A 23,961-nucleotide genomic window follows, 5' to 3' on the forward strand; every position below is an offset into this window, starting at 1 on the left:
CCTTCCTCCCTTACGCTGTCCACCCGGCCAAGCGGCGCGCAGCCCAGGTCCGGGAAGTGGCGTCTGCCTTTCTCTTTCCCTCACGCGCCGCCCTGTGGTGGGGCGGTGCACGGAGCCCGGGCCCGGTATCCCGGAAGTGCTCAGAAAACAACTCCAAGATTCTGCGCTTCAAAGTGGTGTTCAAAAAGATCAATTTGAGAATGGAGGAAGGAGGGACTGTATAGAGGGAAAAGAGGGGTGGGAGGGGTGGGGGGGAAGGAGAAAATAACAATGAATCAAACACCATTACCCTTTGTAAATGTATGATTGCACAAATGGTATGCCTTTACTTCATGTACAAACAGAAACAACATGTATCCCACTTGTTTATAATTTAAAAAAAATCAATTTGAGCCGGACGCAGTGGCACCTGCCTGATTCCAGTTGCTCCGGAGCCTGAAGCAGGAGAATCACTACCTTGGCGAGACCCTGTCTCAAAATGAAAAGGGCTGAGGCTGTTATGTTGCTCAGTGGTAGAGCATCCCTGGGTACGATTCCCAGTACTGAAAAGTTTTATTCCCCGGAACTTACGGGAGCCGATGAATTCCAGTTCCATATAATTAGCTTTCCCTCAGGGGGTCTTTGGTTTACTTTTTTTGTTGGCGCTGCATCGAACTGTAAGGGGGCTTATGAGAATAGTGGAAACATGAGGTTAAGAGAATAATCTGGCCGGGTGCGGTGGCCCACGACAGCGGCTCTGAAAAGGGAGCTAAACCGCGGCCATGACAGGCTGCATTTAGGGCATGAAAGATTTCAGGCCTAGATAGCCGGTTCCAGGAAGGCTACTAGATTAGGACTGGCCTTTGGCAAACAACCAATCGGGAGCTAACAAGCCAATGCCTAGCATTCCAAACCATATATGTCAATATGTTAAGACCTGGGTACCCTAAGGCAATGGAAACATGCCAAACCACACATGTTGGAAGATCAGCCAACTGTGTACTTCCTTTGTTCAAATTTCCCGCTGTGGAGCTCATAAAAATCCCACTGAATGGAGACTCGGGACTCTCAGCCAGTACCTGCTGTGTCAGTGAACGCTGTGAGTCCGAGCTCAGAGCTTGCAATAAAGACCCTTTTGCTTTTGCATGGGAGACAGCTCCCTGGTGGTCTTTGGGGATTCACGATGTGGGCACAACAGCTCAGTATGCTGAGACAGGAGGATCAGGGGTTCAACGCCAGCCTCAGCAAGAGCGAGACACTAAGCAACGCAGGAAGACCCTGTCTCTAAATAAAATACAAAATAGGGCTGGGGATGTGGCTCAGTGGTCGAGTGGCCCTGAGTTCAATCCCCAGTACTCATCCCCCAAAAAAATCTGTAAAATGAGCCCACCGCTGAACCCCCACATGCTTTCTTTGTGCAAAAGCGATCTTCCTACAGTCCCATCTGACCTGAGTGCCCAGGATATGTCACATTCCTCACCAAACTGAGGCAGGGGACCAATGTCAGGCAGTCAGGTAGATGAGGAATGATGGCGGCCAAGAGAGGATGATGAACGATTATCACTGGTTGTCAAACAGAGAGGACAATGGGTTTTTAGCTTCTGTGATCCCGCCCCTGGGCATTTTGGATTGCTAACAATTAACCTCTGCTCTTAGACACATAGAAGAAAATGATTAAAAGTGGAATTCTGGGGTCTATCAAAGAGCAAGATGCATCCCCTCCCGTGTACACCCACGATTGGGGCCCCTTCTCTTGTGAGAAGTGTGTCGTTATCACTGTCTTAAATAAAACTTGCCTTCAACGCTTGCCTTGACGTTTCTCTGAGTTCAGTCTTTAACACCAAGAAATAGGGACCAGTTCCTGATCTCCAAGACCAGTTATCAGAACCTAGGACTCAAATGCGAAAGTCAGTACACTCTACCATTAAGCTACCTACCTAGCCCCAAAGCTTCTCTACAAAACCGAACTCTACTCAAGTTTATGTTTTTGATTTCTTTTCTGATGCCAGGGATGGAACCCAAAGGTTCTTTACCTTGAGGCACATTTCCAATCCTTTGTTTTTTTTTTTTTTTTTTGTTTGTTTGTTTGTTTTGTTTTTTTGGTGCTGGGATCGAACCCAGGGCCTTGTGCATGCCAGGGAAGCACTCTAACGACTGAGCTATCTCTCCAGCCCTCCTTTGTATTTTTTATTTTGAGATACGGTTTCCCTAAATTGCTGAGGATGGCTTTGAATTTGCGATTATTCTGCCTTCACCTCCCAAGCAGCTGGAATTAAAGGCATGCGCCACTGTGCCCAACTCTATTCAAGGTTTTCTAATCCTTATCCCAACTCTCCTTGACTTTTGGCTTCCCAGCTCAATTCAATCGGTCAGTTTTAGAAAGAATCATTCTAAATTTGAGCAGAATTTCCAATAATTGATATCTGCGCACCCTTGATGTATAAAAGCGTTCCTCTTCCTCTACCTTACACTATATAATGTCTGATGACTCAAGTCTGTCTTCAGCAAGAATCCTGACAGGTAAGGCTAGGATAGGGTATAGATCAGTGGTAGAAACATTGCCTATCTTATGCTTGGCAAGCGACCAAAATGTTCTTCATCCAAACATGGCTTAAGAAATCGTGCAGAATAAAACTGACTGTGTGTCGTCAGTACTGGGAATCGTACCCAGGGATGCTCTACCACTGAGCAACATTACAGCCTCAGCCCTTTTCATTTTGAGACAGGGTCTCGCCAAGGGAGCGATTCTCCTGCCTCAGGCTCCGAAGCAACCATAATCACAGGCGGGTGCCACTGCGTCCGGCTCAAATTGATCTTTTTGAACACCACTTTGAAGCGCAGAATCTTGGAGTTGTTTTCTGAGCACTTCCGGGATACCGGGCCCGGGCTCCGTGCACCGCCCCAACACAGGGCGGCGCGTGAGGGAAAGAGAAAGGCAGACGCCACTTCCCGGACCTGGGCTGCGCGCCGCTTGGCCGGGTGGACAGCGTAAGGGAGGAAGGAGCGGACGTGGGGCAGGGCGCCGTTTGCGACGTCACGGAGTAGGGCGTGGTGTATGTAGATGAGACAGCGCAGGGGCTGCTGTTTGGGTACCTGCTGCTTAAACACGATTGATTTCCCCGTGCTGTGGGAGCAAATAAAGGACTGTTGCCCGAGGCAGGGTGTTTCCGCTGTGTGAAAGGGCTAAGAGGGCCCGGGAGTGGGCGTAGTAAAGTGACCGTGTGTGTACGGTGGAGGGCGTATGAGGCTGGGGTGGGAGGGAGGACAAGCAACTCATACTTACCTGGCAGGGGAGATACCATGATCATGAAGGTGGTTTTCCCAGGGCGAGGCTTATCCATTGCACTCCGGATGTGCTGACCCCTGCGATTTCCCCAAATGTGGGAAACTCGACTGCATAATTTGTGGTAGTGGGGGACTGCGTTCGCGCTTTCCCCTGATATTTTTCTGGTTAAAAGAGCAGAGTTTTCTTTTGTTGCTTCCAGGTTTCTTGTTATCCCTGACTCAGTTATAAGCTGCTCCGGTTTTTCTAGCTGTTAACGGGTGCTTTTAGGTTGAGAATGCCGGTAACTTCAGGCCCGAGGAGACGAATGGAACTGACAGAGAAACCTCTTCTTTAGGTTTCCCGGCTTTAACGGCAGGAGGCGCTTTTTCGTAACGGACCAATAAGCTCTCCAGTCTCAGGATCAGAAGGCTAAACAAAGACTATAGATCCAGAAGCAACTTCGGTTGCTGTAGGTCTCATGGCCTTCCGGGCCCTGCCCTTCCCAGGGTGTAAAGAATATGGAAGCCTATTTAGACTCCACTTTTCAAATCTCAGCAAATGTCTCTTGTGAACCAAGCCAACCCATAACTATGCAAGTCTGAAGATTCTGGGGAATTTACGTACATTTTTAGAAAATTTAACAGCAGCACAGTCCTCATTTCATCAGTGATCACTGGTCATAACTGGATATTCTTCACTATCAATTATCCCCTTTAAAAAATCTGCGAATCCCTGTCACGCAGAGTCTAAGGTGGTCAGCTGGCAGTCTCAATGTCCATTTCAATCATCTGCTGGTCGAGTAGGGAGTAGCGCATCACTGGTGGTAACAAGAGGAATTGCTTCAATTTCACCACTTGATAATTTCGAACATTGGTCGCTGATTTTGCGCATATATTATGTAAAGTGGGATATTACCTAAGTCCACAGGATAGTGTCATCCAGTTGGCACTGAAATTAAATCTTCAAGAAGACATTCCATCATCCCACCGGGCTAACTACTTAAGAATAAGACCTGTGGGCAAAAGCCCCGTTACAACTGTCAATTGAGTTCTTGGTCCAAAGCAATGCTACATGGAATACCTGGATGTGGAAGAAAGCATTCTGAAAGTTCACACAATTCCTTCCCTCTGAACATTATTCTTTCCCATTCCTGTGTAAGTGGCAACAGAGCCCAGAGTCTGGTCCCCGAAGTCTTTCAAATCTACCCCATGTGCACAAGTCCTCACCTACAGAGGACCCCTTTCAGGGTCTGCTGAGGCCTGCTAAACAACTGTCAGAATTTTTGTTTGGACAGGGTGTAGATAAATTACTGAGGCTGGCCTGGAACTGACCATCCTCCTACCCTGACCTCCCAGAATCTCTGGAATTAGAGGCATGACCCACAGGGAAAAAAAAAAAAATTTTTTTTTTAAAGGGGTGCTGAGGATCAAACTCAGACTTGTGAGTACTTAGGTAAGGGTTCTACCACTGGGCTACACTCCCAGCCCAAAAAATGGTTTTAAGGAGTCAAATACTTAGAATTACAAATAGATTACTCTTTAATCAATGGAGCTTTCATAGTCCACAGTAGAAAGAATGAAGTAGAACAAGAGGGAATGAAAAGGCTGAATTTATACACCAATCCTCTTGGCCTTGACCCTAGACAACTCTATAGAGTTGAGGTAATGCAAAATAAGTATTCTAGGCTTTCACCTGGTGCAGTGGTGTTTGCCTTTAACCCCAGCTGTTTGGGAGGCTGAGGCACAAAAATCACAAATTCAAAGCCAGCCTCAACAATTTAGCAAGACTGTGTCTCTAAATTTTAAAAACATATTAAAAGGTCTGAGGTTGTGGCTCAGTGGTTAAATGCCCCTGTTCAATCCCTGGTGCCAAAAAAAGAATTTTAGGGTTCCCCTGGACTAAGGGAAATTGCAACTACTGGATATCATTACTAGCTAATCTAATACTTTCTGGGAGCACAGTTCCAAGAGAAGGATCACATGCCTCCTTATGACCACCAGGGATCCATACAATTTCAGCACCCAATCTGAAGAAAACTCAAAAAACACCCTGAACTCTAGGTAATGGTCAAGATCTTGACATTACAAAACAGAGCTATAAGCTGAGCAGAATGAAGCAAAACCTTTGTAACAGGGATTCACTTGATGCTTTGACTATATCCCTTGTGGCTTTGAAACTTACAAGTGTTTTTTCTTTTTCCCAACCTTCTTTTTCCTGATCTTCTCCTCCCTCACCTTTTCCCTTGTCTTCTCTGATCTTCTTTTCCCTAAACTTCTTCTCCCTAATCTTTTCCCTGATGTTCTCCTTCCTGATCTCTCCTCCCTAATATCATTTTTCTCTAAATCACCTCCATAAAAACCACCTATTCCTGCTGATGGGTTGAATCACAGCCTCTGGGACAGGAGTTCCCTGTATTTCTCCTTTGCTAGTAAAGCAATAAACCATCATTTTCCTTTTTCTCAAAACAGCGTCCTCATTATTGGATTGGCATTGGGGACAAGGACCAAGCTTTTGGCAACATCTTGACCTTATCTTCTCCCTAGCAGCACAAGATCAATTGTCCAAATGTAAAAAATCTGAGTCAAGACTGAAGGCAACTTCTGGTCATTATTGATGTGAAGAAATAGAACTGCAGAGTGAAATGGATTTCCTCCTTGCTGGAGCTGGTCGGCATTAAGTCAAGGTTCAGGACTCTAATTATAAGTAGATAAAAATTGCTGCATGGAGTGAGGGAGATGCTGGGGGAGCAACTCCAGTCTTTACTGGATCTTTTAGAATGAACTTTCCCTTTGCTTCTTTCCTCTCAGAAGAAACCAAGAAGGGAAGGACATCCAGGATAAAAGGATATTTTTTCAACACTCCCCCACAAGAGGTCCCACGGAGGCTTAATCACAATCCACCTGCCACGGGAATTTTCAAACTTTCCATGATTGTTTCTAGTATCTTGGGTGTACGAGAAGGTACTGAGAGACTAAAGAAAAAGGACAGTTGAGATTTGCACAAGGCAAGATTTATTAGGGACAGAAATATGTCTTGGGTGACAGCAAGACAAATGGACTCATGCAGGAGATGAGAGGAGGGAATTTATGTGCTGAGTTACACAAAGGTGGGCTGGGGCCAACCATAATGTGTCTGGGTCTTGTCAAAACGATGGATATGTTGGGCTAAGTGTTGTAGCTTAGTGGTAGAACACTTGCCTAGCACATATGAGACACTGGGTTCAATCCTCAGCACCACATAAATAAAATAAAGGTATTGTGTCCATCTACAACTAAAAGTAATTAACAAAGAAAAGAAACAGGTCCAACCATCAGGCTTGGGCCTGTCACAGAAATCATTTTATTCTGTAGAGTTTGGAATGGGTACTGGGCCCGCTAAGAGGCAAAATGGCAGTTACACCCAAGATGGCTGTAGTCAGGACAATCTAGACCCCTACGAAGTTACTTACTAGTGGGTGCTTTTCTCCAAAGGCTTAAGGCCCAGATGACAATGCACTTGGAGACAAGAGTAACTTGGGTGCCTTCGCGTTTCCCTTCCTGTAGCCAAGCCAAGGAGCCTCAGCCCCACAAGTTCTTTGCCTCTTCTCTGGGGACCTGATGAGGAAATAAATTGAGGCCCAAAGGAACATGCATATTGATATGTATAGAGTTAGCTGAGTTTATTATTGAGGAAAATCAGTTCCAAAACGCTAGAAGATGTTCAGGTTTATGTATATCGAATTAAGCTAAAGTTGACATAACATTCTGCCTTGGTAAACACCTTACTCACTATTACGCTTACTTTGACATTTCGTTCTTCAGAATTCTACGTTTGCCCTGGAAGCGCATCTACTTGACAAAACAAAGGAAAGACACTTTCTTCAACTTTCCTTTGTAAGACAGGGAGCAGAGGCGGGATCAAGGGTTGAATGCGACCAACTCAGGCCTGGGAAGGGTGAACTGTTAGTGTCCCCTCCCCACTGCAGGAGCAGGGTCTGCGCTCCCCCTCTCCCCCAACACTGCCACAATCACTCTGCTCCAACGATAGGGAGGAGGCAAGGAGAGGATGGTGGGAATTACTTAAGGAAAAATAAGACTCAAGACCTTTTCCGTTTTCTATCAGCCCTAAGCTGGTTATTTTTTTCTCTCCCCTGACAGATCTGGCTCCATGAGAATGTTATAGGCCAGACTCCATTTTGCTCCATGTTATGTAGGAAATAAGCTTCTCCCATGGGAACACCCCATCTCTGTACCCATCAACAATTGCTTAGCTTCTCCCGTGGGAACGCCCCGCCTCTATCCCCATCATCAGTTACTTAGCGTGACATGTTTAGCAATACAAAATGACAATTCTTATGTAATGAAAAATTGCTCTCTTTTGATCTCTATTGCTTCTAACCAATGTACCATGTAAATGATAATTGTGTGGATGTAACCATTCTTTAGTTTGTACTTAGGTGACCCATTTCCCCCTCTGTTGATGATCTTGTGATGTTAGTTTGTAATTTCGAATCATAGCAACAGACACTTTTTGATCAATGTAATTTTTGGTGTAAGAACCCTTACAACCCTGTGGTTGGGGCTGTTCTCCCAATAGCCATTTTTTGGGCCAGCTTAATAAAGACTCTCAAATTTGGACTTCTCAGTGGTGATCCGTCTGTTCTTAAGTTGTGCCCCATAACATCCCCCACACCGAACTTTCCCCATTCCTGGTCCCTTTTTTCTCCATCTCTTTAGTTTTCCCTGATCGCTCAGGGACCAAGAACCGCAGGAGCAGGGTTGGGAGTTCATTTCGGTTCCAGTGCGCTTGAATCTCCAGTAGGGACCTTTGCCAAATTCTCACAGCTCCGAGAATACAAGAAGGGCTGCCTTTGAGAGACAGTGTTCCCATTCCAGAGTTCCTCGTAGGGCTAAAAACTTAAAAGCCTCCACTGGAATTCTTGGTTATTCTAAAACCAGTGGCAGAACGCCTTCCTCCGCTGAGCATTTATTGGGTACCAACTAGGTGCCAAGACTGCTGTGGGGGAGGGGCTGCATGTTGAGCACACCCAGGTCCTGCCGGGTGGAGGCCACCTCTGGAGGCCCTAGGACCGGGCGGTGGGGCACAGCGGCCCGGTCCTTTCCAGTGGCGTACCAGCCCGCTCCAGGCTGCCGGAGTGTTTGAGAGCGCGAGGGGAAGAGGCAATATGCCTGGGAAGTGGAGGACTTCTGTTGAATTAGTTAAGGCCGTCACCTGCAGACGGCGGGCGACTTATGAGGGACGAGGAGCAGGCCGGCAAGACTTGGCATTTGGCGGTCAGAGTCTCCCAGCAGACTGCAGCCTGGTATAATGTCCAAACGTGCCAAGGACGTGACTTCAGCCTCTTCGGCTTCGTTTCGGGAACGTGCAGGGTTGGGCAGGGTTAGAAGACTTTAAATTGTCCAAAAGCCAAAGATGAAAAGCAATTTCTAAGGTCGGGAAATGAGTTCTCCACACAAAGCCCTTGTGTCTCTGTGGCGCAATCGGTTAGCGCATTCGGCTGTTAACCGAAAGGTTGGTGGTTCGAGCCCACCCAGGGACGGGTCTTCTTTACTCAGTTGACGCTTTTTTCTAGCCGTTTAAAAGTAATTTCAGGTAATTTCAGGTTACCCGTTAACGATATTAAACTTCAGAGTCCTCTAGACCTATCAGTTTTAAATCGGATACCGAAATATGCGGCGCAAGACTCAAGTTCCACCGAAGTGTCCAAAGGAGGAATATATCAGTAAAACTAATTTTTCAATAGAGCTTGCGTCTGTGGTTTCAGAGCTACCCGCAGAGCTACTGCTATCTAAATCTCATGAATTGAGAACCAGAGACCCCCCTGTCTTCACTGTGGCAAAGTAAGTTCTGGTTGAAATCTTGATTCTGCCACAATGTGACTTTGAATAGGTTACTTGATTGCCTTGTCTGTAAACGAGGTCATCTTTCCGAACGGGTTCATCTAACATTTAATGAGAAATATACACGAAGCACTTGAGCACTTAATGTTTATTAAACATTAGCTACTATAATTATTTTCATTGTCAGCATCACCATTTTCATTTTTTACCTTTTCCTTTTAGACAACTGCATATCAGTTCATGGTACAGATGGACCATTATGTTTAGATGTTCCTCAACTGATGGACATGAAATTATTTCTAATATTTATTGTTATAATTTTTCAGAGAACATCCTCATACCATTATCCTCCATCGTTTGGGCAAGGATCCTGAAAGTAGAATTGCCTGATCAAGGTTTTTGTGCATTTCTAATCTTGTTAATTCTAGCCTAATTGACCTCCATAGAAGTTGTCCCATATTTTTACATTCTAAAAGAATGCTCTTTTCTTGGCAATACTTTTTACTGCTTGTTGGTCTCACGTGTTGCTCTGAATCTTACCTGCGAGGGGCTGGTATTGTAATGTTCTTTGTTCCCCTGATCCCTGAGAACTCTGGGAAAGTAGTTCACAAGAGAGACTTGAGGTTGAATTCATCTGACTATAAAGTACAACACAGGTAATCCTGTACCTATTGTGCCTGTGACAGACAGCCCCAGACATCAGCTGATGAAGATGAACCCAAAATTCACCTCCCAGGGTGGAACCTTCATGGTCAGTCCTGAGTCAAATGCAATGTGGAAAGAGATTTTTTAACTTTTCATTGTTTTGAGACTTTATATAATGGATCTTTTCCTCATTTTCTTGTAGCAACAAGAGTAGAGTTGCATTCTCATGACTTAGTACTTCTACAACTCTAACAGAATTATGTGTCTTATGCTGGTATGTGTATTTGCTATGAAATGCAAGGTGGGTAAGCAGTCAAAGAGAATTTGTCACAGTAAATAAAAGTAAATGGAGTTGAGTCCAATCTATACCTCACTGGAAGATTCTGTTGCTGCTGTCCCTAAAACTATTGCCATAGCCCTCCTTGAATAAGTCAACTTTACTATCAAAAGAAAGAAAAAATAAATTAAAAAAAGCAAAACAAAGCCAAGCTGGGCACAGTGACAAATGTAATTCCAAGCTACTCTAAAGACTGAGGTATGGGGATTTCAAGTTCAAGTTTTTTGTTTCTTCACTATTGTGAATAATGCTGCAATAAACACAAGAGTACAGATGCCTCTTGGATATACTGATTTAATTTCTTTCGTATATACCCAGTAGTGAGATTACTGGATCATATGGTAGTTCTATTTTTAATTTATGTGCATATGTGTGTGTGTGTGTGTGTGTGTGTGTGTGTGTGTTATGCTAGAGATTGAACACAGGGCCTTCTGCATCCTACAAGTGTTCTACCACTGAGTTACATTCCACTCTAGTTTTAATTTGGCAGGGAAGTGGGGGGAACTAGACGTAACCACTTTAAATTATTTTTGTCAGTTAGCGGTTATTTATCTCCATCTCCATAAATAAATATTACTACTTCTTGGTGTTCAAATTATAGATGCTCTTATCTCTCTTGTACACTTCCCTACAATTATCACCCTATATACACATACACATTTCCCACTCTTCTATCTTCCCAATTCTCATGGTTAATTTTATGTGTTAACTTGACAGGCTATGGGACCAAAATATTTGGTCAAATACCAGTCTAGATATTGCTGTGAAGGTTAACATTTAAATCAGTAGTCTTTGAGTAAAGGAGATTATCCTCTATAATGTGGGTAGGCCTTATGCATTCAGTTGAAGAACTTTAAAAAAAAGACAGATATCCTAAGAAAAAAGGACTTCTGGTTCCAGATGGCCTTCAGATTCAAGTTTTAAGATCAGCTCTGCCCTGGATCTCTAGCCTGCTGGCCCACCCTGAAGATTTTGGATTTGCCAGTCTCCTCAATCATGTGAGCCAATTCCTTAAAATAAATCTCTTCCTTTCCAATATATATATAAACTTGAGTTGTGTTTCTCTGAAAAACTCTAATATACCAATAAATTTGTATTACAATGTAAAAAAAATTTTTAGTTGTCAATGGACCTTTGTTTTACTTAGGTGCTGAGAACTGAACCTAGTGCCTCACACATGCTAGGCAAGTGCTCTACCACTGAGCTCCAACCCAGTCCTTGTATTTTGATGCAATTAAAACATATTGTTACTATATTATGTATGCCAATATAATGTTGTGTCATCATGTTAATATGCCGGTATATTTTAAAATACATTAATATATAGTTATATATATTATTTTAAATTATGTTAACAGATGAGCCACATAATTTAATGTGGTCATTTTTCCTACACTATTTCTCCATTGGTAGTGTTAACTATCTTAATTTTCAATTTGCTTCATTTCCCAGGTATTTATTTTATTAAACTATAACCAACTTCTCCCCAGTCCTGTAAATCTTCCCTCAACACGATGAAACACATACTTTTTTTCACCCAAAAATTTCTGCTCCAGTCTGGGTCTCTTGATCTTCAGGCTTCTCCTACAACTGTCATCATCTCTCTTGACTTCACCACCACACTGGGATGTCCATTGCCCCTCTCTTTTGTTAGAATTTGTGCTTCATGGATCTCAAGTGGGCTTCATTCACCCCTTCCTTTTGAATGTGCACACCCCCCAACAATTTCTGTAGAGAGGTTGTCAGAAAACTAAATTTTTTGGCATTGTGTGTCTGAAAATGTCTTTTATGTCCATACACAACTGGTATTTTACTAGATAGATTTAGGTTGAAATAATTTTACCTCAGATTTTCAAACCACTGCTTTATTTTCCATTGTTGCTGTTGAGGAAGAAAAAAACATTGCTTTTTCTGTCAACTTAAAGCTGGTCTGACTTAAACACGTAGGTCAGGATGTTCTCTTGTTAAAACTAAAAAAACGGGGCTGGGAGTTGTGGCTCAGTGGTGGAGAGCTTGCCTGGCACGTGGGAGGCCCTGGCTTGGATACTGAGCACCACATATTGCAGGCGACCAGATACGATTCAGACCAAAAGCGACAGAACAAGGCTTTTATTGGGGTTTGGCCCTCAGGCAAGATTCACCAGTCCTCCAGGGAGAAGGGCAGGGTAAAGGGCTGGGGAATCTGCGCGCAAGGCTCCGGCGGGCGGGGCGGGAGGGGGGCCTTTATAGTCCCGAATTGGCTGGGGCAGGCGTGAGGGTTTATCTGCCGGCATCTGATTGGTTGTTCTTTGGCGCGCGCTGGCTGCCTGATGCCCCGCCCCCATGCACTGGTCAGACCTCCCTAACACACATAAAAAAAAAAAAAAGACAACTGACAATTAAAAAGACGTTGACAATTAAATTTTTTAATTATTAAAAAAAATAACAGAACACCAACATCAAAGTAACTCTCTAACCATGATGAAAACAAAAAGTATTAAGTATTTCACTATCATATCTGAGCAGAAATGGAACATTGTTCAAACCACAATTGTGGTCAAATATCTCTTTCCCAACTACTAATAGTGGCTTTTGCTTCTTCACCAATTATGTATTTGGTTGTGCTCTATTCCTCACACCTTCTAGATAAAATTTATTAAGATTCCCAGTACTAGCATAGCATTGTCCCTACAGCTTCCCCATGGTGTATGCTATTTCCTTTGTTGCCATGAATCAAGAAACCCAAATTTGTCTGATGTAGGTTTGTTCTTAATGGTTATAGAATGGAAGCATCAACACTGTAGAAACTGTGGATGCCATTCTGAGTCTGGATTACTTGTATTAAACTGTTCTCAATCTCCTCCCCAAAGTTTATAGGAGCTTCTTTTTGTTCCCACTGTTTTGAAATTTCATGATCTCTTTTTGACCAACGTGCTGGGCACTCAGTGGTCCCTTTCCATCATTCCAGAAATGTTTGTGTATATACAAGTGAAGGCATATATTTGTTTCTCGCAACTACCGTCACCCATTTGATGCAAATGATTGCCTATTTTTCAGTGTTCCTCACTTCAGAATCTTCACTTGATTTTATGTCTTAATGTATATGTTAATTTCCCATCAAAGGCAAAAGAAAGTGGGTGTACATCTAAGGCAGTTTCTTTTTGGACTAGAATCAGGGAGGGATGAAGGGGAGCAGATGGTTTCCTACTGGCTCCTTGGAACTGCAGATTTCACCTTCTACCCGGAAGGAACCCGTGGTAGAGCAAGACCGCTGGTCTCTGCAAGCACTGTTATCTTCTACCTCATCTTTCTCTTTCATGAATTTGGGGCAAATGGAGGCAATTTGTGGAAAATACCTGAGTTTGAAACAACAGGAGCTGCAGCGGAGATTTAAAAACTCAGGATTTTGTTAATAAGTGGGGAAGGATTCAATCAAAGCAGAAAAGGATAACCTCCGCGCCCAACGTGGGGCTCGAACCCACGACCCTGAGATTAAGAGTCTCATGCTCTACCGACTGAGCTAGCCGGGCGCTTAGGCCAAACCTCTTCCAGCATCTCTATCATTCTACTCTGACAGCTACAACACAGAGCCAAGACAGTAACTGAAGTTGCGGGAATCACCACCAGTCCTGAAACTTCAATGTCACTTCGAATTCCTTCTAGAAGGGGTTACCCTTAGAGCCCTGGCTGCCCGAGAAGGAAGCGAAGGATCGCAAGGTGCGTAGAGAAAACTGCCTCCCATGGGGAGCAGCAGGGAAGCGGGGATTTGTGCTTCGGTGACCTTGAGAACGTAGCCCTTGCTTTCTTCTCTCCCTGAAACTCTTCTTATATTAAGTATGATTAATCGGAAGTGGGTGGGGGCGAGGGACGTGTTACTGGGAAAATAGATCTATTCATTATTCTGGGACACAAGTTTGTTTGTGTTACCTGAGTACTGCTTATCACGTGTAAAGATCCCACAGAGACTTAAACTCGAATGGGATTCGGAGCCTCAGGCATAGATAATTGTGGAAGTTCTCATTCCACTCTCCTATGTTTAATTCTCCAACCTCTGGAAAAGGCGCTGAGTTCCGGGGTCACCAACAGGGGTCCTCCAGTGAAGAAAGGAACCTCACTGTGTAAGTCTGGCTCCAGCTCCATGGAGCGCAAACGGTCCTGAGCAGCTTTTCCTCCAATGGTTAAGATCATCTTGGTCGGTATCACAGCGGAATTGGGAAATGAGCGGAGTGGAATTATTTTGGGGACGTTGTCTTGCTCAAAGGCAGAATTACAATCTTGATATTTTAGAAAAAAAAAAAAAAAAAAAAAAAGCAACGCCTACTGCCAACGCGGAGTACAACTAACTGCCGTGACTCGGATTCGAACCGAGGTTGCTGCGGCCACAACGCAGAGTACTAACCACTATACGATCACGGCGCGCCACCCGCAAGGCAGCGAACGGCAGCCGGATTTAATGCTCCTTGAAATAGAAAGACCTACCTACTGCTGTTTCATTTTCGTGGTCCACGTATTCTGCATGCATCAGAATCCCAAATGCTTCTGTTTCGCAACCTTGACGCTCCAACACCTACATAGGATTCTGAGATGCTTTACCGGGATCGACTCGCCCAGGTGCTGATTTGAGGGTGGAAAGCAGCAGCTCCAGGCCGGAACCAATTGCTTGGTAGCCCCTCCAACTCCACTCTTCTCTCCCCTCTCCAAAGAATCTAACCGTCTTGCCCAGGAGTTCCAGAGGCAGCACGGAAGGATTTACCTATTCACATCGCGAGCCTGTGCCCTGGAATCAAGGTTTCTGTTTCCGGAATGGTGGAACCCGAAAAGGAGAGCAACTGGGGAGGGACCCTTCTTGAGTATACAGTGTTTTTCTTGCTCCCCTCAACATTCCAAGTAGCTCCGAGAGCTCTTTCTGGAACTGAGAGCGCCTGTGCCAACGGACTTATCCTGACTCCTCAGTAAGTAGGAGCCGTCTCCCAAGATTCAGAAAAACAAACCGAACCGGCCTGTATTTCACACACTTCCCTAAAGATTCCCAAAAGGAGAATTATGAATAACTTGCGTAACGTCAGCGGCCGAACCCAGAAGACGGGCTTGCTCCAGAGTGAAGCCACAGAGAACAAGAACTTGTTCTAGAGGGAAATTCTACGGGGAGCAGTCCAGAACACAAGTAGTTACAGGTCCTCTGCTTTTCTCCGTAATTTGCGGGCCTTAACCTGTTTACTCAAAAGTTAGGAGGGAGAAGTGAGAAAACTTATCTTTGCGTTGGCCGGGAATCGAACCCGGGTCAACTGCTTGGAAGGCAGCTATGCTCACCACTATACCACCAACGCACCCGTTAACTTCTTCATCAGTCTTTATAGGAGAACTTACTCTCAAGGTCTTGTTCTGCAATTGCCTGCCCATTTTAAAATTTACAACTAAGAGAATTTTAAGACTATAAAGGCGAAAATGAAGAAAAGAAACTCTCTTAACATTCCTCCTAATGCAAATTCTGTATTAGTTCTTATTTAACAGATTTAAGGAAAGTCAATTCTAGTTCCTTCTATCTTCCTTGAAGGGAGCATCTGAAATCCAGTGGACAAGTGAAGGCTCTGCTACCGGAGTTACCACTGAAACACATCTCCACCCATTTCAGAGTGTTTCCTTAGTACAAATGCATGAATTTAAAGTTGCACTGAGAAAATAGGCACATTTTAAAGTTTTGGATATATTGTCCCAAGTCGCTGTGTGTAGAGATATTATCGATTTTTACTATGCAAAGAGTATTACTAAATTACCATCAAAGATATTGTCATTCCTTTCATCTTTACGAAGTGCAGTATAAAACTACGGAGTCTCACTTTAATTTGCATTTTTTACAATGAGGGTTGATAATTTTTCATAAGCTTACCAGTGATTTGTATCAGTTTTGATATTTGCTAGGTTATGTATTTTGCTTATTTTATATTGGGTATTATGTTTTCTCTGCAGACATAACAGTTTATCATTTGTCTTTTAACATTACCTATATTTTTAGATAGGCAAAAGTTTTGTATTTCTATGTAGGCTAATCTATGAGTTTTGTCCTTTATGATTTCTGCTTTGCTTGTAAAATTGCTTCCTAGTCTAAAATTAAGATGTTATTCACTAATGTTTTCTTGTAGTTTTTAAAATAGTTTTAACCCATGGGATAGGTGTATGGTAGTTATTCCACTTCTAGAAATTTATCCTAAGGAAATATGTAAGGGAGAATGCAAGGTTGGTTCAACATCCATAAATCAATAAATGTAGTCCATCATGTCAATAGATATAAGGATAAGAATCATATGGTTATTTCAATTGACTCAGAAAAGCGTTCGACAAAATACAACACCCCTTCATGCTCAAAACACTGGAAAAAATAGGGAAGTAGGAAATATATACACAAAGGTTTATCTTTGAAAATGATCATCATCAAAATATTATTTGTAAAACCAAAATTTTAGGGAAAAACTCTAAAAGTTAAGAAATAAGATTGATTAAATTCATTTTGATTTTAAGGCCACAAGTTTTTAAAAATTACTTTTACATTGTACATTGCTGGTGGGAGTGTAAATTGGTATTACCACTATGAAGGAAAATTGTATCTATCCACAGATGCATATGCCCTTTGAATTACCATTTCAATTTCTGGGCATTTATTCCACACATGTACAAAATTATATGTAAATGATTATTTGTGGCAGCATTGTTTGTAATAGCAAAGAGTTAGAAATAACCTAAGTGTTCATCAGTGGAAGCTAGTTAAACTAATTATGGAATCTCCATACAATGAAATACTATATACCATAAGAAGGAATGAGGAAGTTCTTATATCTGATCTATTAACTATTTCTAAAATATATTATTAAATAGGAAAGGCAAAGTGCCAAGAAGGGTAAATAGAATGCTACTGTGTGTGCAAGAGGGGAAAGGATATGTAAATATATATGTAGGTAAACATGCATGTACTTACATTTGCACAAAATCTGTGACATCATAATTAAGAAACTTAACAGTGATTGCCTTGCTAGAGGAAAAACAGATGATAGATTAAAGGTCAGGTTTATTATGTCTTTTTGTAAATTTGAATTCCAAACCTTGTAAACACTTCATCTTTTCAAAACTTAAATAATTAAATTGCAGGAAAATGTTTCTGAATATTCATTTCTACTGGCAAATTGGAAATATATGGTTAATTTAAAAATAGTCTGTATAGTATGAATTCCTTTTCTGTTCCCTAAACCGGATATTAATGTTTCAGGGTGGTAGAATTATAAGTTGTGGTTTCCTTTGTGTTTTTCTACCTTTTCAGAAGTTAAGCTTCTGGTGGATGGGAGAAATGATTCGCAGAAATAGTATTAAAAGATTCTACAGAAAATCGGGGGAAGAAAGAAATAAAAAACAGTAACCTTTTCCCTGACCGGGAATCGAACCCGGGCCGCGGCGGTGAGAGCGCCGAATCCTAACCACTAGACCACCAGGGAAGTTGAAGCAACCTTCCCCTTAAGATTACATGAGTCTATTAAAGCGTGTTCCTGTTTACTCAATCCGGGCTGCTTCCTATTTAGATTGCCTAAATTGTGAGATTCTTGAACACTGGCCTATGTCCCCACCGAGGATACTTCCTCGCCACTTCTCTCTTAGAATAGTAAACACGGTGAGAGAATTCTCAAGCTTGACTCTTAGAGCCAAGAGAGTGCGTACACAAGATCAAGGTTTCCAAGATCAGAGAGAAAAACTTCTGGAGCGAAAGCTCCAGCTCCCCAATAGAAAAGTAAAATTTCCAGTTATATCTGCTGAAAACAACCAGGATGTCATGTGAGCAACACTAGGAAATTCTGGGCTTACTGTAGTTTGTAGTTGTTTCATGTCGTACGAATTTAGACCCAGTTGTAAACTAAAACCCAATTGAGATCTGGGTGCCGTGGCTCACGCCTGTAATCCCAGCGGCTCGGAAGGCTGAGGAGGATTATTCTGAGTCCAAAGCCAGCCTCAGCAAATTAGCGAGCCCCTAAGCAATTCAGTGAGATTCTGTCTCTAAATAAAATATAAAAAGACTCAGTGGTTAAGCGCCCCTGGGTTCAATACCAGGTACTAAAAAATAAATAAATAAACTAATAAAAATAAATAAAGTGAAAATCATTCAGCCTTAGGATGCTTGGTACTCAGAAGGATCTGAGTAACTTACCCGTGCAAAGCTAAGAGAAACGCAGTGGTATCTGAGCTTTAACATGAGGAGGAAAGAGACTGAAAAAAAAAAAATTGGGGGGCTGTGTGCTAAACTGAACGGGCTCCACCCCCAACAATGTTTCGCAAAACATTGTGGCAAAATGTTGGCAATAGATCAAAAGTATGCTATATAATACTTCCAACTTTTCTGTAGGTTTGAAAAATTTAAAAACAAGAAGTTGAGAAACTCAGGCCTTTTTTGTCAGATGACCACAAAGTAATTAATTCTGTGCCCGAGTTCAAACAGAAAAGTTTTAAAGTGCCACTTATACCCACACTCAAGTCAGAAAATACTTTAATAATAAATAAAAAATCAAATTAAAAAATTGAATCATCAGCAATGTGTACATATCTGCAGGATCTGACACAAAACAATGAGCCATAGATATGTAGGATTTTGGAGGGTTCTTGTTTTGTTTTGCTTTTACAAGTATCAGTGTTAAAATATTAAAAAATCTTTCATTCATCCAGCTCTGCATTCCTATGGCTTTAAATTAAATGCCAGAAATTAGGGGGAAGAGTAACCAAATGTTACATATTTTTTTCACAAAAACTCAAGAATCCTGCAGTCATGTCTTCAAGGAGCCTAAGAGAGCCCACTTCACCAAGGAGCCTACAGAGCTCACTTCCTGTAACTCCATGTTTCCGCTGGACAGTTACCTGTGCCAAAGTCTGGAGGGAGGCAGGGTTGTGTGTGTGTGTTGGGGTGTATGGGGAGAAGTATCTAAACTTCAGAATAACATTTTAGAATTGGTACAATGTAATAGAATTTATTTCCCTTTTTCACAGGAAATCAGCCTGTTTTGGTCAACAGTACCTTTTTATCGATTATTCTGCCACCTGCTAGTAAGTTTTGTTAACACAAGAAGAGTATGATCTTGGAGCTAGCCCACCTTTCTCAGCATCAAAGCTTAAGAAGGAGGGCTGGAAATGTAGCTCAGTGGTAATAGAGCGCTTCAAAAGGGGTGGGGGAGGAAAGGCTTATTTAGAGGCAAGGAAGGAGAAGAGGAAGTGTTGGGGAGTGATATTGGCCAAATTATCTTGTGTGCATGTACAAATATATAACAAGTACCATAATAATGTACAACTAAAATGTGTCCAAAAATGTGGGGGATAAAAAAAAACCTTAAGGCAGGATCTCACCAAAGCATCAGACAGCATGAAGCTTCCTCTTTCGGGCACCATACCTAAGGATGGGAGAAATGAGTAATTAATTTACTTCACTCTGCATCCTGTTTCTTTTTTTCCTGGTTTCAAACATTTACAGATTATGTGCCAAAACAGATATTAAACATACAAAACAACACCTAAATAGCTCACAAGGCTAGTAGAAAAGCAAATAAACATGTGAATAAAAGAGAATAGCTCTGGAAAGATTGAATAGATAGATGTATTTTTTTCCTACTCCCCCTACTGATGCAACTAAAAACCCTGAACATAACATTAAAAACATAAACTGCACATGGGGGTCCAGGCCTGTAATTCCAGCTACTCTGGAGTCTGAGGCAGGAGGATCCCCAGTTTGATGCCAGCCTGGGCAATTTAGCAAAATTCTATCTCAAAATAAAATTTTAAAGGCTGGGGATATAATTAAGTAGTCACACACCCCTGAGTTCAACTCCAATACCATAAATACAAAAAACAAAACAAAACAAAACCTCAGAAGTGTGGAAAGAAAGAGGCAGACAAGCTAGGGGCCTCAGAACCCAAGGAAAGACTTAATGTTTTTTCCCCGGGTTTTTTTGGGTTTTTTTCCCCCTCATGTTCCAGATTTGGAACTGAAGAAGACAGCAACCTGTAAATACCAATAGGAGCAGCCAAAAGAAAAAATAAATCCCTAACAAAAGCTCTCTAGCCAAATGAGGCAACACAGCAAAACAAAACTTTTAGACAATAACTGCTCAATTCCAACCAATACCACAGACACAAAATGTGCCTCACCCCCTCCATCAGCAAAGACTACATGGGGTGCCTAGGACCAGGCTGGTATCAAACTCCTAGGCTCATGATCCTCCTACCTCAGGCTGCCAAGTAGCTGGGACTGCAGGTGTACACCCCCACAAGGGACTGACAAATATTTTAGAGCAGTCATTATAAAAATGCTTCAACAGGGGTTGGGGATGTAACTCGATGGTAGAGTGCTTGCCTAGAATGACCAAGGCTCAATGTTTGAACCCGAGCACAGAAAAAAAAAAAAAAAAAAAAAAACCTTCAACAAGCAATTATGGGCATGCTTGAATGTTTGAAACAAATAAAAAAAAAAAAAGAAGAAGATGATTCCAGCAAAGATATAAAAATATCAGTAAAGAAATAGAAGGTATAAAAAAAGAACCAAGTGGAAATTTTGGAACTGAAAAGTACAGTAACTTAAAAAACACCCTCAATGGCTTTCCAACTTGGACCAGCAGAATGGCTCCAAAAAAGAAGGGACAGGGGCAGATGTGGTGGGCCACACCTGTAATCCCAGCAACTATGGTGCCTGAGGCAGGAGGATCACAAATTCAAAGCCAGAATCAGCAATTTAGCAAGACCCTCCCTGTCTCAAAATTAACAATAAAAAAGACTGGGTTTTTGGCTCAACAGTTAAATGCCCCTGAGTTCAATCCTTGGTACCAAAAAAAAAAAAAAAAAAAAAAAAAAAAGAGGTGGGGGAGGCGGAGGCACTCTACCTTCAATGAGGTTGTGACCCAAGAATACACCAAATACACTATCAACACAGACATATCCATTGAGTAGGATTCAAAAAGTGTACCCCTTGGACACTCAAAGAGATCTGGAAAATTCTCAAGAAAGAGATGGGGACTCCAAATGTGCACTGATACCAGGCTCAACAAAGCTATCTGGGTCAAAGTAAATAAGGAATGTCCCATAGTTTCCATGTGCAGTTGTACAGAAAATGTAATGAGGATAAAGAGTCACCAAACAAACTCTATACTTCAGTTGCCTATGTATCCATTACCACTTTGAAAAATCTATAGTCAATGTGAATGAGAACTAACCACTAATTGTTGAAGTCATAATCCCTCCCTGCCCCCACCCCCAAATCCTCAGTGGATGGGCTCAAAGCAGAATGGAGGGGCTGGGGCTGTAGCTCAATGGCAGAATGCTTGCCTAGCATGTGTGAGGCACTGGAGAGGGGACAGAGTAAAGAACCATTAACTGGAACACATAACAGTACATATTATTCAATCTAAAAAAATAGAGAAATGGATTTTGGAACTTGTGAGATTATAACAAAAGATTTGACATTTGTGTCATCAAATTTCCAGAAAGAGGAAAGAAAGAGAACAAGACTGATTAAAGTACTGAAAAAAAAATAATGTTTAAAAAATTTTTTTAAAAATAACAAAAAACTGAGTGAAACCCAAGCAGAATAAACCCAAACAAATGCATGCTAAGGCACCTCAGAGAAACTGCTAAAAGCTAAAAGTTATAAAACAAACATTGAGCTGGCTGCAGTGGCACACGCCTGTAATCCTAGTCACCCGAGAGCCTGAGGCAGGAGGATAGTGAGTTCAAAGCCAGCCTCAGCAACAGAGGCACTAAGCAACTCAGTGACATGCAGTCTCTAAATAAAATACAAAATAGGACTGGGGGTGTGGCTCAGTAGTTAAATGCCCCTGAGTTCAATCCTCGGTACCCAAAATAAATAAGACAAATTTGAATGTGTGAGAGGCAAAATGGTTTGAATGATAGCAGATTTCTTATTTGAAGCCTTGGAGACCAGAAGGCACTAGATTTTTTCAATTACTGCAAGAAAGGACTGTCAACCAAGAGCCCTAGATCAAGTGAAAATATTTTTAAGAATGAAGACAATATAATTCAACAACAAAAAGACAGACAGACCTGGGACGCTGGTACATGCCTGTAATCCCAGCGGTTTATGTTCAAAGTCAGCCTCAGCAAAGCAAGGCAGCTAAGTAGCAACCCTGTCTCTAAATAAAATACAAAAAAGGGCGCTGGGGATGTGGGCTCAGTGGTTAAGTGCCCCTGAGTTCAGTCCCCAGTACCAAAAAACCCTATTTTTAAAATGAGCAAAGGACTTTAGTAGACATTTCTCCAATGTCTATTCAATATATTCAAATTTAGGCATGTAATGAACTTCATGTGCTCTTTTTTCCCTGTTTTCAAAAAAAAAAAAAAATTCAGATGGTCAACAAGCACATGAAAATTTAAGTAATTAGGGAAATGAAAATATGACCACAATAAGATGCCACTTTATACCTCCCAAGATGGCTATACATTTTTTTTTCTTCCTTTTTTTTTGGTGCTGGGGATCGAACTCAGGGCCTTGTGCTTACAATGGAAGCACTCTACCGACTGATCTATCTCCCCAGCCCCGGCTAGACATTAATAAATAAAAAAATAGTGTTGATGAGGATAAGGAGAACTAGAACCTTTGTGTACCACTTGTGGGATTGTAAAATGGTCAGCTGCCTGTGAAAAACTGTTTGGCAGTTCCTCAAAAAACTAAATATAGAATGTGACTCAGTAATTCCACTCCTAGGTATATAACCCAAAGAACTGAAAACAAGTACTCAAACAAACACTTGTACATGCACATTCACAATAGCATTACTCATAATAGCTGAAAGGCGGAATCAATCCAGATGAGTAAGAGATGAGAGTGGGTCAGGCATAGTGTGGTGAATGCATGTAATCCTCGAAACTCTGGAGGCTGAGGAAGGAGGATTCCAAGGTAAAGGCCAACCCTGGCAATTTAGCGAGACCCTCAGTAATTCAGAGAGATGCCATCTCAAAATTAAAAAGGCTGGGGATGTAGCTTGGTGGTAAAGGCCCAAGGCTCAATCCCCAGTACAAAAAACAAGATGGGGGTGAGAGAAGAGATATGAATGAATAAACAAACTGTTATATAAATACAATGGCATATTATACAGCCATAAGAAGGAACAAAGTAGTGATACAACTACAACTTGGATGAACCTCAAAAACATCGTGCTAAATGAAAGAAGCCAGACACAAAATGTCACATTATATAATTCCATTTATATGAAATATCCAGAATAGATAAACCTATAGAGAGAGAAAGGAGACTGATGGTTGCCAGAGGTTGTAAAATATCTAAGTAATAATTAAACGATTTCCTTTTGGGGTGATGAAAATGTTACGGTGATGGTTACATGACATTTTCAATGTACTAAATGTCATTGAATTGTATATTTTAAAACGGTTAAAAATGTGAACATTTTGTGTCTTTAAATCACAATAAAAAAAACAATGAAGTGGACTGGGGTTGTGGCTCAGTGGTAGAGCACTTACTTAGCACATGTGAGGCACTGGGTTCAATCCTCATTACCACATAAAAATAAATAAATAAAATAAAGGTACTGTGTTCATCTACAACTAAAATAAAAATTTAAAAACTGAAAGAAAGAAAGAAAAAAAAAACAATGAAGCAATGAAGGGGTTGGAGGTACAGTTTAGTGGTAGAATATTTGCCTAGCGGGCATGTAAGCCGTGGGCTCAATCCCTGGGGTCAAAAAAAAAAAAAAAAAAGTATTTTTTCCAGGAAGTACTATTATTACTTTTGTTTCACATTCAGTTGTTGGGGTATTTTGTTCCATGGCAAGACTGAGATATCCTGGAAGACCTTCTGTTATTTATTACATATTTTTAGCAAATTTTAAGGACTTGGTCAACATTGCAGAATTGAACTAGGCCAACTAACT

General features: G+C 41.8%; 6 non-coding genes across 6 annotated transcripts; 2 read left to right on the forward strand and 4 right to left on the reverse strand.

The window, feature by feature from the left end:
- The first annotated feature begins 3,254 nt into the window (after window positions 1-3,254).
- Window positions 3,255-3,418, forward strand: LOC124968334 (U1 spliceosomal RNA). The gene has a single exon (XR_007105677.1). It is a non-coding gene; the product is annotated as a U1 spliceosomal RNA (small nuclear RNA).
- A 5,291-nt stretch (window positions 3,419-8,709) lies between these two features.
- Trnan-guu (transfer RNA asparagine (anticodon GUU)) lies at window positions 8,710-8,783 on the forward strand. The gene has a single exon. It is a non-coding gene; the product is annotated as a tRNA-Asn (tRNA).
- Window positions 8,784-13,502: 4,719 nt separating this feature from the next.
- Window positions 13,503-13,575, reverse strand: Trnak-cuu (transfer RNA lysine (anticodon CUU)). Its single transcript has one exon. It is a non-coding gene; the product is annotated as a tRNA-Lys (tRNA).
- Window positions 13,576-14,389: 814 nt separating this feature from the next.
- Trnah-gug (transfer RNA histidin (anticodon GUG)) lies at window positions 14,390-14,461 on the reverse strand. The gene has a single exon. It is a non-coding gene; the product is annotated as a tRNA-His (tRNA).
- An 839-nt stretch (window positions 14,462-15,300) lies between these two features.
- On the reverse strand, window positions 15,301-15,372 carry Trnag-ucc (transfer RNA glycine (anticodon UCC)). Its single transcript has one exon. It is a non-coding gene; the product is annotated as a tRNA-Gly (tRNA).
- Window positions 15,373-17,454: 2,082 nt separating this feature from the next.
- Trnae-cuc (transfer RNA glutamic acid (anticodon CUC)) lies at window positions 17,455-17,526 on the reverse strand. Its single transcript has one exon. It is a non-coding gene; the product is annotated as a tRNA-Glu (tRNA).
- Window positions 17,527-23,961: the final 6,435 nt, after the last annotated feature.

The sequence above is a fragment of the Sciurus carolinensis genome, chromosome 1 (genome assembly GCF_902686445.1).
Source record: "Sciurus carolinensis chromosome 1, mSciCar1.2, whole genome shotgun sequence".
NCBI lineage: Eukaryota > Metazoa > Chordata > Mammalia > Rodentia > Sciuridae > Sciurus > Sciurus carolinensis.